This window comes from Garra rufa, chromosome 1, assembly GCF_049309525.1.
Source record: "Garra rufa chromosome 1, GarRuf1.0, whole genome shotgun sequence".
In the NCBI taxonomy this organism is placed as follows: domain Eukaryota; kingdom Metazoa; phylum Chordata; class Actinopteri; order Cypriniformes; family Cyprinidae; genus Garra; species Garra rufa.
In genome coordinates, this window is record NC_133361.1 from 94,250,613 (window position 1) to 94,264,231 (window position 13,619).

The window sequence follows — 13,619 nt, forward strand, 5'->3', positions numbered from 1 at the left end:
ATTGTATATACACTGGTGGACACTCACATTGGACTTATCAACACACTGGGATTCTTGGACTGTTTTTAGGGTATGGACAAATGAACTGTATTCTTTTAACAGAGTTTACCTGTTTTTAGGGTATGGACAAATGAACTGTATTCTTTTAACAGAGTTGACCCTAGTTTTATCGTGTTGTTTTAAAGTCTTTTATGTGAACCTTGTAAATACACCAAATCTATTTAAACCAATTTTCTTTTATGTCTCATTCTTTTAACCACTAGTCATCTCTCACAGTTAAATCTGACACCATTTTAGTCTTGTAACTCGGCTGATAAGGCCGATTGTTACACTTTTATGGGAGACCGCCTGGGAATATCAGGTGCTGTAAGCTTTTGGCTTTTCTTCACTATTTATATAATATGCTGGCTTTTACGGAGGCTAATCTTTAAATAGCCCACTTTTTGGAGCAGCCCTCGATTATGGCCATACCGCGCTGAGAGTGCCCGACCTCGTCTGATCTCGGAAGCTAAGCAGCGTCGGGCCTGGTTAGTACTTGGATTGGAGACCGCCTGGGAATACCAGGTGCTGTAAGCTTTTGCCTTTTCTTCACTATTTATATAATATGCTGGCTTTTACGGAGGCTGATCTTTAAATAGCCCACATTTTGGAGCAGCCCTCGATTATGGCCATACCGCGCTGAGAGCGCCCGACCTCGTCTGATCTCGGAAGCTAAGCAGCGTCGGGCCTTGTTAGTACTTGGATGGGAGACCGCCTGGGAATACCAGGTGCTGTAAGCTTTTGCCTTTTCTTCACTATTTATATAATATGCTGGCTTTTACGGAGGCTGATCTTTAAATAGCCCACTTTTTGGAGCAGCCCTCGCTTATGGCCATACCGCGCTGAGAGCGCCCGATCTCGTCTGATCTCGGAAGCTAAGCAGCGTCGGGCCTGTTTAGTACTTGGATGGGAGACCGCCTGGGAATACCAGGTGCTGTAAGCTTTTGCCTTTTCTTCACTATTTATATAATATGCTGGCTTTTAGAAAGACGTGTTTTACCGCTCTATTTATTACAATCATTTAAATGTATTATAGAGTTTTAAGTGTTTTACATGTTTTTTAGGCCATTTTATTACTCTTAACATTTTAAGTGTATGTGTCTTTAATAAATGGATGGTTGGCCTTTCATGTGACTAGACACATGACAGGAAGCAGGAAGTACAACTGTATAAGAGAGCAGCATGACAAACAAAGGACAGTCACCAAACTGTTGGATTGAGGAGTTGCTAATTTTAGAGCTCAACTTTCCATTCACCACCTGCAAAATTTGGATTACACTTTCTGTGGATTGTATATACACTGGTGGACACTCACATTGGACTTATCAACACACTGGGATTCTTGGACTGTTTTTAGGGTATGGACAAATGAACTGTATTCTTTTAACAGAGTTTACCTGTTTTTAGGGTATGGACAAATGAACTGTATTCTTTTAACAGAGTTGACCCTAGTTTTATCGTGTTGTTTTAAAGTCTTTTATGTGAACCTTGTAAATACACCAAATCTATTTAAACCAATTTTCTTTTATGTCTCATTCTTTTAACCACTAGTCATCTCTCACAGTTAAATCTGACACCATTTTAGTCTTGTAACTCGGCTGATAAGGCCGATTGTTACACTTTTATGGGAGACCGCCTGGGAATATCAGGTGCTGTAAGCTTTTGGCTTTTCTTCACTATTTATATAATATGCTGGCTTTTACGGAGGCTAATCTTTAAATAGCCCACTTTTTGGAGCAGCCCTCGATTATGGCCATACCGCGCTGAGAGCGCCTGACCTCGTCTGATCTCGGAAGCTAAGTAGCGTCGGGCCTTGTTAGTACTTGGATGGGAGACCGCCTGGGAATACCAGGTGCTGTAAGCTTTTGCCTTTTCTTCACTATTTATATAATATGCTGGCTTTTACGGAGGCTGATCTTTAATAGCCCACTTTTTGGAGCAGCCCTCGCTTATGGCCATACCGCGCTGAGAGCGCCCGATCTCGTCTGATCTCGGAAGCTAAGCAGCGTCGGGCCTGTTTAGTACTTGGATGGGAGACCGCCTGGGAATACCAGGTGCTGTAAGCTTTTGCCTTTTCTTCACTATTTATATAATATGCTGGCTTTTAGAAAGACGTGTTTTACCGCTCTATTTATTACAATCATTTAAATGTATTATAGAGTTTTAAGTGTTTTACATGTTTTTTAGGCCATTTTATTACTCTTAACATTTTAAGTGTATGTGTCTTTAATAAATGGATGGTTGGCCTTTCATGTGACTAGACACATGACAGGAAGCAGGAAGTACAACTGTATAAGAGAGCAGCATGACAAACAAAGGACAGTCACCAAACTGTTGGATTGAGGAGTTGCTAATTTTAGAGCTCAACTTTCCATTCACCACCTGCAAAATTTGGATTACACTTTCTGTGGATTGTATATACACTGGTGGACACTCACATTGGACTTATCAACACACTGGGATTCTTGAACTGTTTTTAGGGTATGGACAAATGAACTGTATTCTTTTAACAGAGTTTACCTGTTTTTAGGGTATGGACAAATGAACTGTATTCTTTTAACAGAGTTGACCCTAGTTTTATCGTGTTGTTTTAAAGTCTTTTATGTGAACCTTGTAAATACACCAAATCTATTTAAACCAATTTTCTTTTATGTCTCATTCTTTTAACCACTAGTCATCTCTCACAGTTAAATCTGACACCATTTTAGTCTTGTAACTCGGCTGATAAGGCCGATTGTTACACTTTTATGGGAGACCGCCTGGGAATATCAGGTGCTGTAAGCTTTTGGCTTTTCTTCACTATTTATATAATATGCTGGCTTTTACGGAGGCTAATCTTTAAATAGCCCACTTTTTGGAGCAGCCCTCGATTATGGCCATACCGCGCTGAGAGTGCCCGACCTCGTCTGATCTCGGAAGCTAAGCAGCGTCGGGCCTGGTTAGTACTTGGATTGGAGACCGCCTGGGAATACCAGGTGCTGTAAGCTTTTGCCTTTTCTTCACTATTTATATAATATGCTGGCTTTTACGGAGGCTGATCTTTAAATAGCCCACATTTTGGAGCAGCCCTCGATTATGGCCATACCGCGCTGAGAGCGCCCGACCTCGTCTGATCTCGGAAGCTAAGCAGCGTCGGGCCTTGTTAGTACTTGGATGGGAGACCGCCTGGGAATACCAGGTGCTGTAAGCTTTTGCCTTTTCTTCACTATTTATATAATATGCTGGCTTTTACGGAGGCTGATCTTTAAATAGCCCACTTTTTGGAGCAGCCCTCGCTTATGGCCATACCGCGCTGAGAGCGCCCGATCTCGTCTGATCTCGGAAGCTAAGCAGCGTCGGGCCTGTTTAGTACTTGGATGGGAGACCGCCTGGGAATACCAGGTGCTGTAAGCTTTTGCCTTTTCTTCACTATTTATATAATATGCTGGCTTTTAGAAAGACGTGTTTTACCGCTCTATTTATTACAATCATTTAAATGTATTATAGAGTTTTAAGTGTTTTACATGTTTTTTAGGCCATTTTATTACTCTTAACATTTTAAGTGTATGTGTCTTTAATAAATGGATGGTTGGCCTTTCATGTGACTAGACACATGACAGGAAGCAGGAAGTACAACTGTATAAGAGAGCAGCATGACAAACAAAGGACAGTCACCAAACTGTTGGATTGAGGAGTTGCTAATTTTACAGCTCAACTTTCCATTCACCACCTGCAAACTTTGGATTACACTTTCTGTGGATTGTATATACACTGGTGGACACTCACATTGGACTTATCAACACACTGGGATTCTTGGACTGTTTTTAGGGTATGGACAAATGAACTGTATTCTTTTAACAGAGTTTACCTGTTTTTAGGGTATGGACAAATGAACTGTATTCTTTTAACAGAGTTGACCCTAGTTTTATCGTGTTGTTTTAAAGTCTTTTATGTGAACCTTGTAAATACACCAAATCTATTTAAACCAATTTTCTTTTATGTCTCATTCTTTTAACCACTAGTCATTTCTCACAGTTAAATCTGACACCATTTTAGTCTTGTAACTCGGCTGATAAGGCCGATTGTTACACTTTTATGGGAGACCGCCTGGGAATATCAGGTGCTGTAAGCTTTTGGCTTTTCTTCACTATTTATATAATATGCTGGCTTTTACGGAGGCTAATCTTTAAATAGCCCACTTTTTGGAGCAGCCCTCGATTATGGCCATACCGCGCTGAGAGTGCCCGACCTCGTCTGATCTCGGAAGCTAAGCAGCGTCGGGCCTGGTTAGTACTTGGATTGGAGACCGCCTGGGAATACCAGGTGCTGTAAGCTTTTGCCTTTTCTTCACTATTTATATAATATGCTGGCTTTTACGGAGGCTGATCTTTAAATAGCCCACATTTTGGAGCAGCCCTCGATTATGGCCATACCGCGCTGAGAGCGCCCGACCTCGTCTGATCTCGGAAGCTAAGCAGCGTCGGGCCTTGTTAGTACTTGGATGGGAGACCGCCTGGGAATACCAGGTGCTGTAAGCTTTTGCCTTTTCTTCACTATTTATATAATATGCTGGCTTTTACGGAGGCTGATCTTTAAATAGCCCACTTTTTGGAGCAGCCCTCGCTTATGGCCATACCGCGCTGAGAGCGCCCGATCTCGTCTGATCTCGGAAGCTAAGCAGCGTCGGGCCTGTTTAGTACTTGGATGGGAGACCGCCTGGGAATACCAGGTGCTGTAAGCTTTTGCCTTTTCTTCACTATTTATATAATATGCTGGCTTTTAGAAAGACGTGTTTTACCGCTCTATTTATTACAATCATTTAAATGTATTATAGAGTTTTAAGTGTTTTACATGTTTTTTAGGCCATTTTATTACTCTTAACATTTTAAGTGTATGTGTCTTTAATAAATGGATGGTTGGCCTTTCATGTGACTAGACACATGACAGGAAGCAGGAAGTACAACTGTATAAGAGAGCAGCATGACAAACAAAGGACAGTCACCAAACTGTTGGATTGAGGAGTTGCTAATTTTAGAGCTCAACTTTCCATTCACCACCTGCAAAATTTGGATTACACTTTCTGTGGATTGTATATACACTGGTGGACACTCACATTGGACTTATCAACACACTGGGATTCTTGGACTGTTTTTAGGGTATGGACAAATGAACTGTATTCTTTTAACAGAGTTTACCTGTTTTTAGGGTATGGACAAATGAACTGTATTCTTTTAACAGAGTTGACCCTAGTTTTATCGTGTTGTTTTAAAGTCTTTTATGTGAACCTTGTAAATACACCAAATCTATTTAAACCAATTTTCTTTTATGTCTCATTCTTTTAACCACTAGTCATCTCTCACAGTTAAATCTGACACCATTTTAGTCTTGTAACTCGGCTGATAAGGCCGATTGTTACACTTTTATGGGAGACCGCCTGGGAATATCAGGTGCTGTAAGCTTTTGGCTTTTCTTCACTATTTATATAATATGCTGGCTTTTACGGAGGCTAATCTTTAAATAGCCCACTTTTTGGAGCAGCCCTCGATTATGGCCATACCGCGCTGAGAGCGCCTGACCTCGTCTGATCTCGGAAGCTAAGCAGCGTCGGGCCTTGTTAGTACTTGGATGGGAGACCGCCTGGGAATACCAGGTGCTGTAAGCTTTTGCCTTTTCTTCACTATTTATATAATATGCTGGCTTTTACGGAGGCTGATCTTTAATAGCCCACTTTTTGGAGCAGCCCTCGCTTATGGCCATACCGCGCTGAGAGCGCCCGATCTCGTCTGATCTCGGAAGCTAAGCAGCGTCGGGCCTGTTTAGTACTTGGATGGGAGACCGCCTGGGAATACCAGGTGCTGTAAGCTTTTGCCTTTTCTTCACTATTTATATAATATGCTGGCTTTTAGAAAGACGTGTTTTACCGCTCTATTTATTACAATCATTTAAATGTATTATAGAGTTTTAAGTGTTTTACATGTTTTTTAGGCCATTTTATTACTCTTAACATTTTAAGTGTATGTGTCTTTAATAAATGGATGGTTGGCCTTTCATGTGACTAGACACATGACAGGAAGCAGGAAGTACAACTGTATAAGAGAGCAGCATGACAAACAAAGGACAGTCACCAAACTGTTGGATTGAGGAGTTGCTAATTTTAGAGCTCAACTTTCCATTCACCACCTGCAAAATTTGGATTACACTTTCTGTGGATTGTATATACACTGGTGGACACTCACATTGGACTTATCAACACACTGGGATTCTTGGACTGTTTTTAGGGTATGGACAAATGAACTGTATTCTTTTAACAGAGTTTACCTGTTTTTAGGGTATGGACAAATGAACTGTATTCTTTTAACAGAGTTGACCCTAGTTTTATCGTGTTGTTTTAAAGTCTTTTATGTGAACCTTGTAAATACACCAAATCTATTTAAACCAATTTTCTTTTATGTCTCATTCTTTTAACCACTAGTCATTTCTCACAGTTAAATCTGACACCATTTTAGTCTTGTAACTCGGCTGATAAGGCCGATTGTTACACTTTTATGGGAGACCGCCTGGGAATATCAGGTGCTGTAAGCTTTTGGCTTTTCTTCACTATTTATATAATATGCTGGCTTTTACGGAGGCTAATCTTTAAATAGCCCACTTTTTGGAGCAGCCCTCGATTATGGCCATACCGCGCTGAGAGCGCCTGACCTCGTCTGATCTCGGAAGCTAAGCAGCGTCGGGCCTTGTTAGTACTTGGATGGGAGACCGCCTGGGAATACCAGGTGCTGTAAGCTTTTGCCTTTTCTTCACTATTTATATAATATGCTGGCTTTTACGGAGGCTGATCTTTAATAGCCCACTTTTTGGAGCAGCCCTCGCTTATGGCCATACCGCGCTGAGAGCGCCCGATCTCGTCTGATCTCGGAAGCTAAGCAGCGTCGGGCCTGTTTAGTACTTGGATGGGAGACCGCCTGGGAATACCAGGTGCTGTAAGCTTTTGCCTTTTCTTCACTATTTATATAATATGCTGGCTTTTAGAAAGACGTGTTTTACCGCTCTATTTATTACAATCATTTAAATGTATTATAGAGTTTTAAGTGTTTTACATGTTTTTTAGGCCATTTTATTACTCTTAACATTTTAAGTGTATGTGTCTTTAATAAATGGATGGTTGGCCTTTCATGTGACTAGACACATGACAGGAAGCAGGAAGTACAACTGTATAAGAGAGCAGCATGACAAACAAAGGACAGTCACCAAACTGTTGGATTGAGGAGTTGCTAATTTTAGAGCTCAACTTTCCATTCACCACCTGCAAAATTTGGATTACACTTTCTGTGGATTGTATATACACTGGTGGACACTCACATTGGACTTATCAACACACTGGGATTCTTGGACTGTTTTTAGGGTATGGACAAATGAACTGTATTCTTTTAACAGAGTTTACCTGTTTTTAGGGTATGGACAAATGAACTGTATTCTTTTAACAGAGTTGACCCTAGTTTTATCGTGTTGTTTTAAAGTCTTTTATGTGAACCTTGTAAATACACCAAATCTATTTAAACCAATTTTCTTTTATGTCTCATTCTTTTAACCACTAGTCATTTCTCACAGTTAAATCTGACACCATTTTAGTCTTGTAACTCGGCTGATAAGGCCGATTGTTACACTTTTATGGGAGACCGCCTGGGAATATCAGGTGCTGTAAGCTTTTGGCTTTTCTTCACTATTTATATAATATGCTGGCTTTTACGGAGGCTAATCTTTAAATAGCCCACTTTTTGGAGCAGCCCTCGATTATGGCCATACCGCGCTGAGAGTGCCCGACCTCGTCTGATCTCGGAAGCTAAGCAGCGTCGGGCCTGGTTAGTACTTGGATTGGAGACCGCCTGGGAATACCAGGTGCTGTAAGCTTTTGCCTTTTCTTCACTATTTATATAATATGCTGGCTTTTACGGAGGCTGATCTTTAAATAGCCCACATTTTGGAGCAGCCCTCGATTATGGCCATACCGCGCTGAGAGCGCCCGACCTCGTCTGATCTCGGAAGCTAAGCAGCGTCGGGCCTTGTTAGTACTTGGATGGGAGACCGCCTGGGAATACCAGGTGCTGTAAGCTTTTGCCTTTTCTTCACTATTTATATAATATGCTGGCTTTTACGGAGGCTGATCTTTAAATAGCCCACTTTTTGGAGCAGCCCTCGCTTATGGCCATACCGCGCTGAGAGCGACCGATCTCGTCTGATCTCGGAAGCTAAGCAGCGTCGGGCCTGTTTAGTACTTGGATGGGAGACCGCCTGGGAATACCAGGTGCTGTAAGCTTTTGCCTTTTCTTCACTATTTATATAATATGCTGGCTTTTAGAAAGACGTGTTTTACCGCTCTATTTATTACAATCATTTAAATGTATTATAGAGTTTTAAGTGTTTTACATGTTTTTTAGGCCATTTTATTACTCTTAACATTTTAAGTGTATGTGTCTTTAATAAATGGATGGTTGGCCTTTCATGTGACTAGACACATGACAGGAAGCAGGAAGTACAACTGTATAAGAGAGCAGCATGACAAACAAAGGACAGTCACCAAACTGTTGGATTGAGGAGTTGCTAATTTTAGAGCTCAACTTTCCATTCACCACCTGCAAAATTTGGATTACACTTTCTGTGGATTGTATATACACTGGTGGACACTCACATTGGACTTATCAACACACTGGGATTCTTGGACTGTTTTTAGGGTATGGACAAATGAACTGTATTCTTTTAACAGAGTTTACCTGTTTTTAGGGTATGGACAAATGAACTGTATTCTTTTAACAGAGTTGACCCTAGTTTTATCGTGTTGTTTTAAAGTCTTTTATGTGAACCTTGTAAATACACCAAATCTATTTAAACCAATTTTCTTTTATGTCTCATTCTTTTAACCACTAGTCATCTCTCACAGTTAAATCTGACAACATTTTAGTCTTGTAACTCGGCTGATAAGGCCGATTGTTACACTTTTATGGGAGACCGCCTGGGAATACCAGGTGCTGTAAGCTTTTGCCTTTTCTTCACTATTTATATAATATGCTGGCTTTTACGGAGGCTAATCTTTAAATAGCCCACTTTTTGGAGCAGCCCTCGATTATGGCCATACCGCGCTGAGAGCGCCCGACCTCGTCTGATCTCGGAAGCTAAGCAGCGTCGGGCCTGGTTAGTACTTGGATTGGAGACCGCCTGGGAATACCAGGTGCTGTAAGCTTTTGCCTTTTCTTCACTATTTATATAATATGCTGGCTTTTACGGAGGCTGATCTTTAAATAGCCCACTTTTTGGAGCAGCCCTCGCTTATGGCCATACCGCGCTGAGAGCGCCCGATCTCGTCTGATCTCGGAAGCTAAGCAGCGTCGGGCCTGTTTAGTACTTGGATGGGAGACCGCCTGGGAATACCAGGTGCTGTAAGCTTTTGCCTTTTCTTCACTATTTATATAATATGCTGGCTTTTAGAAAGACGTGTTTTACCGCTCTATTTATTACAATCATTTAAATGTATTATAGAGTTTTAAGTGTTTTACATGTTTTTTAGGCCATTTTATTACTCTTAACATTTTAAGTGTATGTGTCTTTAATAAATGGATGGTTGGCCTGTCATGTGACTAGACACATGACAGGAAGCCGGAAGTACAACTGTATAAGAGAGCAGCATGACAAACAAAGGACAGTCACCAAACTGTTGGATTGAGGAGTTGCTAATTTTAGAGCTCAACTTTCCATTCACCACCTGCAAACTTTGGATTACACTTTCTGTGGATTGTATATACACTGGTGGACACTCACATTGGACTTATCAACACACTGGGATTCTTGGACTGTTTTTAGGGTATGGACAAATGAACTGTATTCTTTTAACAGAGTTTACCTGTTTTTAGGGTATGGACAAATGAACTGTATTCTTTTAACAGAGTTGACCTAGTTTTATCGTGTTGTTTTAAAGTCTTTTATGTGAACCTTGTAAATACACCAAATCTATTTAAACCAATTTTCTTTTATGTCTCATTCTTTTAACCACTAGTCATCTCTCACAGTTAAATCTGACACCATTTTAGTCTTGTAACTCGGCTGATAAGGCCGATTGTTACACTTTTATGGGAGACCGCCTGGGAATATCAGGTGCTGTAAGCTTTTGGCTTTTCTTCACTATTTATATAATATGCTGGCTTTTACGGAGGCTAATCTTTAAATAGCCCACTTTTTGGAGCAGCCCTCGCTTATGGCCATACCGCGCTGAGAGCGCCCGATCTCGTCTGATCTCGGAAGCTAAGCAGCGTCGGGCCTGGTTAGTACTTGGATTGGAGACCGCCTGGGAATACCAGGTGCTGTAAGCTTTTGCCTTTTCTTCACTATTTATATAATATGCTGGCTTTTACGGAGGCTGATCTTTAAATAGCCCACATTTTGGAGCAGCCCTCGATTATGGCCATACCGCGCTGAGAGCGCCTGACCTCGTCTGATCTCGGAAGCTAAGCAGCGTCGGGCCTTGTTAGTACTTGGATGGGAGACCGCCTGGGAATACCAGGTGCTGTAAGCTTTTGCCTTTTCTTCACTATTTATATAATATGCTGGCTTTTACGGAGGCTGATCTTTAAATAGCCCACTTTTTGGAGCAGCCCTCGCTTATGGCCATACCGCGCTGAGAGCGCCCGATCTCGTCTGATCTCGGAAGCTAAGCAGCGTCGGGCCTGTTTAGTACTTGGATGGGAGACCGCCTGGGAATACCAGGTGCTGTAAGCTTTTGCCTTTTCTTCACTATTTATATAATATGCTGGCTTTTAGAAAGACGTGTTTTACCGCTCTATTTATTACAATCATTTAAATGTATTATAGAGTTTTAAGTGTTTTACATGTTTTTTAGGCCATTTTATTACTCTTAACATTTTAAGTGTATGTGTCTTTAATAAATGGATGGTTGGCCTTTCATGTGACTAGACACATGACAGGAAGCAGGAAGTACAACTGTATAAGAGAGCAGCATGACAAACAAAGGACAGTCACCAAACTGTTGGATTGAGGAGTTGCTAATTTTAGAGCTCAACTTTCCATTCACCACCTGCAAAATTTGGATTACACTTTCTGTGGATTGTATATACACTGGTGGACACTCACATTGGACTTATCAACACACTGGGATTCTTGGACTGTTTTTAGGGTATGGACAAATGAACTGTATTCTTTTAACAGAGTTTACCTGTTTTTAGGGTATGGACAAATGAACTGTATTCTTTTAACAGAGTTGACCCTAGTTTTATCGTGTTGTTTTAAAGTCTTTTATGTGAACCTTGTAAATACACCAAATCTATTTAAACCAATTTTCTTTTATGTCTCATTCTTTTAACCACTAGTCATTTCTCACAGTTAAATCTGACACCATTTTAGTCTTGTAACTCGGCTGATAAGGCCGATTGTTACACTTTTATGGGAGACCGCCTGGGAATATCAGGTGCTGTAAGCTTTTGGCTTTTCTTCACTATTTATATAATATGCTGGCTTTTACGGAGGCTAATCTTTAAATAGCCCACTTTTTGGAGCAGCCCTCGATTATGGCCATACCGCGCTGAGAGTGCCCGACCTCGTCTGATCTCGGAAGCTAAGCAGCGTCGGGCCTGGTTAGTACTTGGATTGGAGACCGCCTGGGAATACCAGGTGCTGTAAGCTTTTGCCTTTTCTTCACTATTTATATAATATGCTGGCTTTTACGGAGGCTGATCTTTAAATAGCCCACATTTTGGAGCAGCCCTCGATTATGGCCATACCGCGCTGAGAGCGCCCGACCTCGTCTGATCTCGGAAGCTAAGCAGCGTCGGGCCTTGTTAGTACTTGGATGGGAGACCGCCTGGGAATACCAGGTGCTGTAAGCTTTTGCCTTTTCTTCACTATTTATATAATATGCTGGCTTTTACGGAGGCTGATCTTTAAATAGCCCACTTTTTGGAGCAGCCCTCGCTTATGGCCATACCGCGCTGAGAGCGCCCGATCTCGTCTGATCTCGGAAGCTAAGCAGCGTCGGGCCTGTTTAGTACTTGGATGGGAGACCGCCTGGGAATACCAGGTGCTGTAAGCTTTTGCCTTTTCTTCACTATTTATATAATATGCTGGCTTTTAGAAAGACGTGTTTTACCGCTCTATTTATTACAATCATTTAAATGTATTATAGAGTTTTAAGTGTTTTACATGTTTTTTAGGCCATTTTATTACTCTTAACATTTTAAGTGTATGTGTCTTTAATAAATGGATGGTTGGCCTTTCATGTGACTAGACACATGACAGGAAGCAGGAAGTACAACTGTATAAGAGAGCAGCATGACAAACAAAGGACAGTCACCAAACTGTTGGATTGAGGAGTTGCTAATTTTAGAGCTCAACTTTCCATTCACCACCTGCAAAATTTGGATTACACTTTCTGTGGATTGTATATACACTGGTGGACACTCACATTGGACTTATCAACACACTGGGATTCTTGGACTGTTTTTAGGGTATGGACAAATGAACTGTATTCTTTTAACAGAGTTTACCTGTTTTTAGGGTATGGACAAATGAACTGTATTCTTTTAACAGAGTTGACCCTAGTTTTATCGTGTTGTTTTAAAGTCTTTTATGTGAACCTTGTAAATACACCAAATCTATTTAAACCAATTTTCTTTTATGTCTCATTCTTTTAACCACTAGTCATCTCTCACAGTTAAATCTGACACCATTTTAGTCTTGTAACTCGGCTGATAAGGCCGATTGTTACACTTTTATGGGAGACCGCCTGGGAATATCAGGTGCTGTAAGCTTTTGGCTTTTCTTCACTATTTATATAATATGCTGGCTTTTACGGAGGCTAATCTTTAAATAGCCCACTTTTTGGAGCAGCCCTCGATTATGGCCATACCGCGCTGAGAGCGCCTGACCTCGTCTGATCTCGGAAGCTAAGCAGCGTCGGGCCTTGTTAGTACTTGGATGGGAGACCGCCTGGGAATACCAGGTGCTGTAAGCTTTTGCCTTTTCTTCACTATTTATATAATATGCTGGCTTTTACGGAGGCTGATCTTTAATAGCCCACTTTTTGGAGCAGCCCTCGCTTATGGCCATACCGCGCTGAGAGCGCCCGATCTCGTCTGATCTCGGAAGCTAAGCAGCGTCGGGCCTGTTTAGTACTTGGATGGGAGACCGCCTGGGAATACCAGGTGCTGTAAGCTTTTGCCTTTTCTTCACTATTTATATAATATGCTGGCTTTTAGAAAGACGTGTTTTACCGCTCTATTTATTACAATCATTTAAATGTATTATAGAGTTTTAAGTGTTTTACATGTTTTTTAGGCCATTTTATTACTCTTAACATTTTAAGTGTATGTGTCTTTAATAAATGGATGGTTGGCCTTTCATGTGACTAGACACATGACAGGAAGCAGGAAGTACAACTGTATAAGAGAGCAGCATGACAAACAAAGGACAGTCACCAAACTGTTGGATTGAGGAGTTGCTAATTTTAGAGCTCAACTTTCCATTCACCACCTGCAAAATTTGGATTACACTTTCTGTGGATTGTATATACACTGGTGGACACTCACATTGGACTTATCAAC

General features: G+C 41.2%; 27 non-coding genes and 1 pseudogene across 27 annotated transcripts; all 28 read left to right on the forward strand.

Annotated features, from left to right (window-relative positions):
• Positions 1-457: 457 nt before the first annotated feature.
• LOC141345404 (5S ribosomal RNA) lies at positions 458-576 on the forward strand. The gene has a single exon (XR_012357009.1). It is a non-coding gene; the product is annotated as a 5S ribosomal RNA (ribosomal RNA).
• Positions 577-660: 84 nt separating this feature from the next.
• LOC141319288 (5S ribosomal RNA) lies at positions 661-779 on the forward strand. Its single transcript, XR_012353553.1, has one exon. It is a non-coding gene; the product is annotated as a 5S ribosomal RNA (ribosomal RNA).
• Positions 780-863: 84 nt separating this feature from the next.
• LOC141308945 (5S ribosomal RNA) lies at positions 864-982 on the forward strand. Its single transcript, XR_012347259.1, has one exon. It is a non-coding gene; the product is annotated as a 5S ribosomal RNA (ribosomal RNA).
• Positions 983-1,784: 802 nt separating this feature from the next.
• LOC141346296 (5S ribosomal RNA) lies at positions 1,785-1,903 on the forward strand (annotated as a pseudogene).
• Positions 1,904-1,986: 83 nt separating this feature from the next.
• LOC141308957 (5S ribosomal RNA) lies at positions 1,987-2,105 on the forward strand. The gene has a single exon (XR_012347260.1). It is a non-coding gene; the product is annotated as a 5S ribosomal RNA (ribosomal RNA).
• Positions 2,106-2,907: 802 nt separating this feature from the next.
• LOC141345411 (5S ribosomal RNA) lies at positions 2,908-3,026 on the forward strand. Its single transcript, XR_012357010.1, has one exon. It is a non-coding gene; the product is annotated as a 5S ribosomal RNA (ribosomal RNA).
• An 84-nt stretch (positions 3,027-3,110) lies between these two features.
• LOC141319289 (5S ribosomal RNA) lies at positions 3,111-3,229 on the forward strand. Its single transcript, XR_012353554.1, has one exon. It is a non-coding gene; the product is annotated as a 5S ribosomal RNA (ribosomal RNA).
• An 84-nt stretch (positions 3,230-3,313) lies between these two features.
• LOC141308968 (5S ribosomal RNA) lies at positions 3,314-3,432 on the forward strand. Its single transcript, XR_012347261.1, has one exon. It is a non-coding gene; the product is annotated as a 5S ribosomal RNA (ribosomal RNA).
• Positions 3,433-4,234: 802 nt separating this feature from the next.
• Positions 4,235-4,353, forward strand: LOC141345425 (5S ribosomal RNA). The gene has a single exon (XR_012357013.1). It is a non-coding gene; the product is annotated as a 5S ribosomal RNA (ribosomal RNA).
• Positions 4,354-4,437: 84 nt separating this feature from the next.
• Positions 4,438-4,556, forward strand: LOC141319291 (5S ribosomal RNA). The gene has a single exon (XR_012353555.1). It is a non-coding gene; the product is annotated as a 5S ribosomal RNA (ribosomal RNA).
• Positions 4,557-4,640: 84 nt separating this feature from the next.
• LOC141308979 (5S ribosomal RNA) lies at positions 4,641-4,759 on the forward strand. Its single transcript, XR_012347262.1, has one exon. It is a non-coding gene; the product is annotated as a 5S ribosomal RNA (ribosomal RNA).
• Positions 4,760-5,561: 802 nt separating this feature from the next.
• On the forward strand, positions 5,562-5,680 carry LOC141345005 (5S ribosomal RNA). Its single transcript, XR_012356892.1, has one exon. It is a non-coding gene; the product is annotated as a 5S ribosomal RNA (ribosomal RNA).
• An 83-nt stretch (positions 5,681-5,763) lies between these two features.
• LOC141309001 (5S ribosomal RNA) lies at positions 5,764-5,882 on the forward strand. The gene has a single exon (XR_012347264.1). It is a non-coding gene; the product is annotated as a 5S ribosomal RNA (ribosomal RNA).
• Positions 5,883-6,684: 802 nt separating this feature from the next.
• Positions 6,685-6,803, forward strand: LOC141345011 (5S ribosomal RNA). Its single transcript, XR_012356895.1, has one exon. It is a non-coding gene; the product is annotated as a 5S ribosomal RNA (ribosomal RNA).
• An 83-nt stretch (positions 6,804-6,886) lies between these two features.
• LOC141309012 (5S ribosomal RNA) lies at positions 6,887-7,005 on the forward strand. The gene has a single exon (XR_012347265.1). It is a non-coding gene; the product is annotated as a 5S ribosomal RNA (ribosomal RNA).
• An 802-nt stretch (positions 7,006-7,807) lies between these two features.
• Positions 7,808-7,926, forward strand: LOC141345431 (5S ribosomal RNA). The gene has a single exon (XR_012357014.1). It is a non-coding gene; the product is annotated as a 5S ribosomal RNA (ribosomal RNA).
• Positions 7,927-8,010: 84 nt separating this feature from the next.
• On the forward strand, positions 8,011-8,129 carry LOC141319292 (5S ribosomal RNA). Its single transcript, XR_012353556.1, has one exon. It is a non-coding gene; the product is annotated as a 5S ribosomal RNA (ribosomal RNA).
• An 84-nt stretch (positions 8,130-8,213) lies between these two features.
• On the forward strand, positions 8,214-8,332 carry LOC141318458 (5S ribosomal RNA). The gene has a single exon (XR_012352774.1). It is a non-coding gene; the product is annotated as a 5S ribosomal RNA (ribosomal RNA).
• Positions 8,333-9,134: 802 nt separating this feature from the next.
• Positions 9,135-9,253, forward strand: LOC141319410 (5S ribosomal RNA). Its single transcript, XR_012353668.1, has one exon. It is a non-coding gene; the product is annotated as a 5S ribosomal RNA (ribosomal RNA).
• Positions 9,254-9,337: 84 nt separating this feature from the next.
• On the forward strand, positions 9,338-9,456 carry LOC141309023 (5S ribosomal RNA). Its single transcript, XR_012347266.1, has one exon. It is a non-coding gene; the product is annotated as a 5S ribosomal RNA (ribosomal RNA).
• Positions 9,457-10,257: 801 nt separating this feature from the next.
• Positions 10,258-10,376, forward strand: LOC141318162 (5S ribosomal RNA). Its single transcript, XR_012352494.1, has one exon. It is a non-coding gene; the product is annotated as a 5S ribosomal RNA (ribosomal RNA).
• Positions 10,377-10,460: 84 nt separating this feature from the next.
• Positions 10,461-10,579, forward strand: LOC141345018 (5S ribosomal RNA). The gene has a single exon (XR_012356897.1). It is a non-coding gene; the product is annotated as a 5S ribosomal RNA (ribosomal RNA).
• Positions 10,580-10,663: 84 nt separating this feature from the next.
• LOC141309034 (5S ribosomal RNA) lies at positions 10,664-10,782 on the forward strand. The gene has a single exon (XR_012347267.1). It is a non-coding gene; the product is annotated as a 5S ribosomal RNA (ribosomal RNA).
• Positions 10,783-11,584: 802 nt separating this feature from the next.
• On the forward strand, positions 11,585-11,703 carry LOC141345437 (5S ribosomal RNA). Its single transcript, XR_012357015.1, has one exon. It is a non-coding gene; the product is annotated as a 5S ribosomal RNA (ribosomal RNA).
• An 84-nt stretch (positions 11,704-11,787) lies between these two features.
• Positions 11,788-11,906, forward strand: LOC141319293 (5S ribosomal RNA). Its single transcript, XR_012353557.1, has one exon. It is a non-coding gene; the product is annotated as a 5S ribosomal RNA (ribosomal RNA).
• An 84-nt stretch (positions 11,907-11,990) lies between these two features.
• LOC141309045 (5S ribosomal RNA) lies at positions 11,991-12,109 on the forward strand. Its single transcript, XR_012347268.1, has one exon. It is a non-coding gene; the product is annotated as a 5S ribosomal RNA (ribosomal RNA).
• An 802-nt stretch (positions 12,110-12,911) lies between these two features.
• On the forward strand, positions 12,912-13,030 carry LOC141345024 (5S ribosomal RNA). Its single transcript, XR_012356898.1, has one exon. It is a non-coding gene; the product is annotated as a 5S ribosomal RNA (ribosomal RNA).
• An 83-nt stretch (positions 13,031-13,113) lies between these two features.
• LOC141309056 (5S ribosomal RNA) lies at positions 13,114-13,232 on the forward strand. Its single transcript, XR_012347269.1, has one exon. It is a non-coding gene; the product is annotated as a 5S ribosomal RNA (ribosomal RNA).
• Positions 13,233-13,619: the final 387 nt, after the last annotated feature.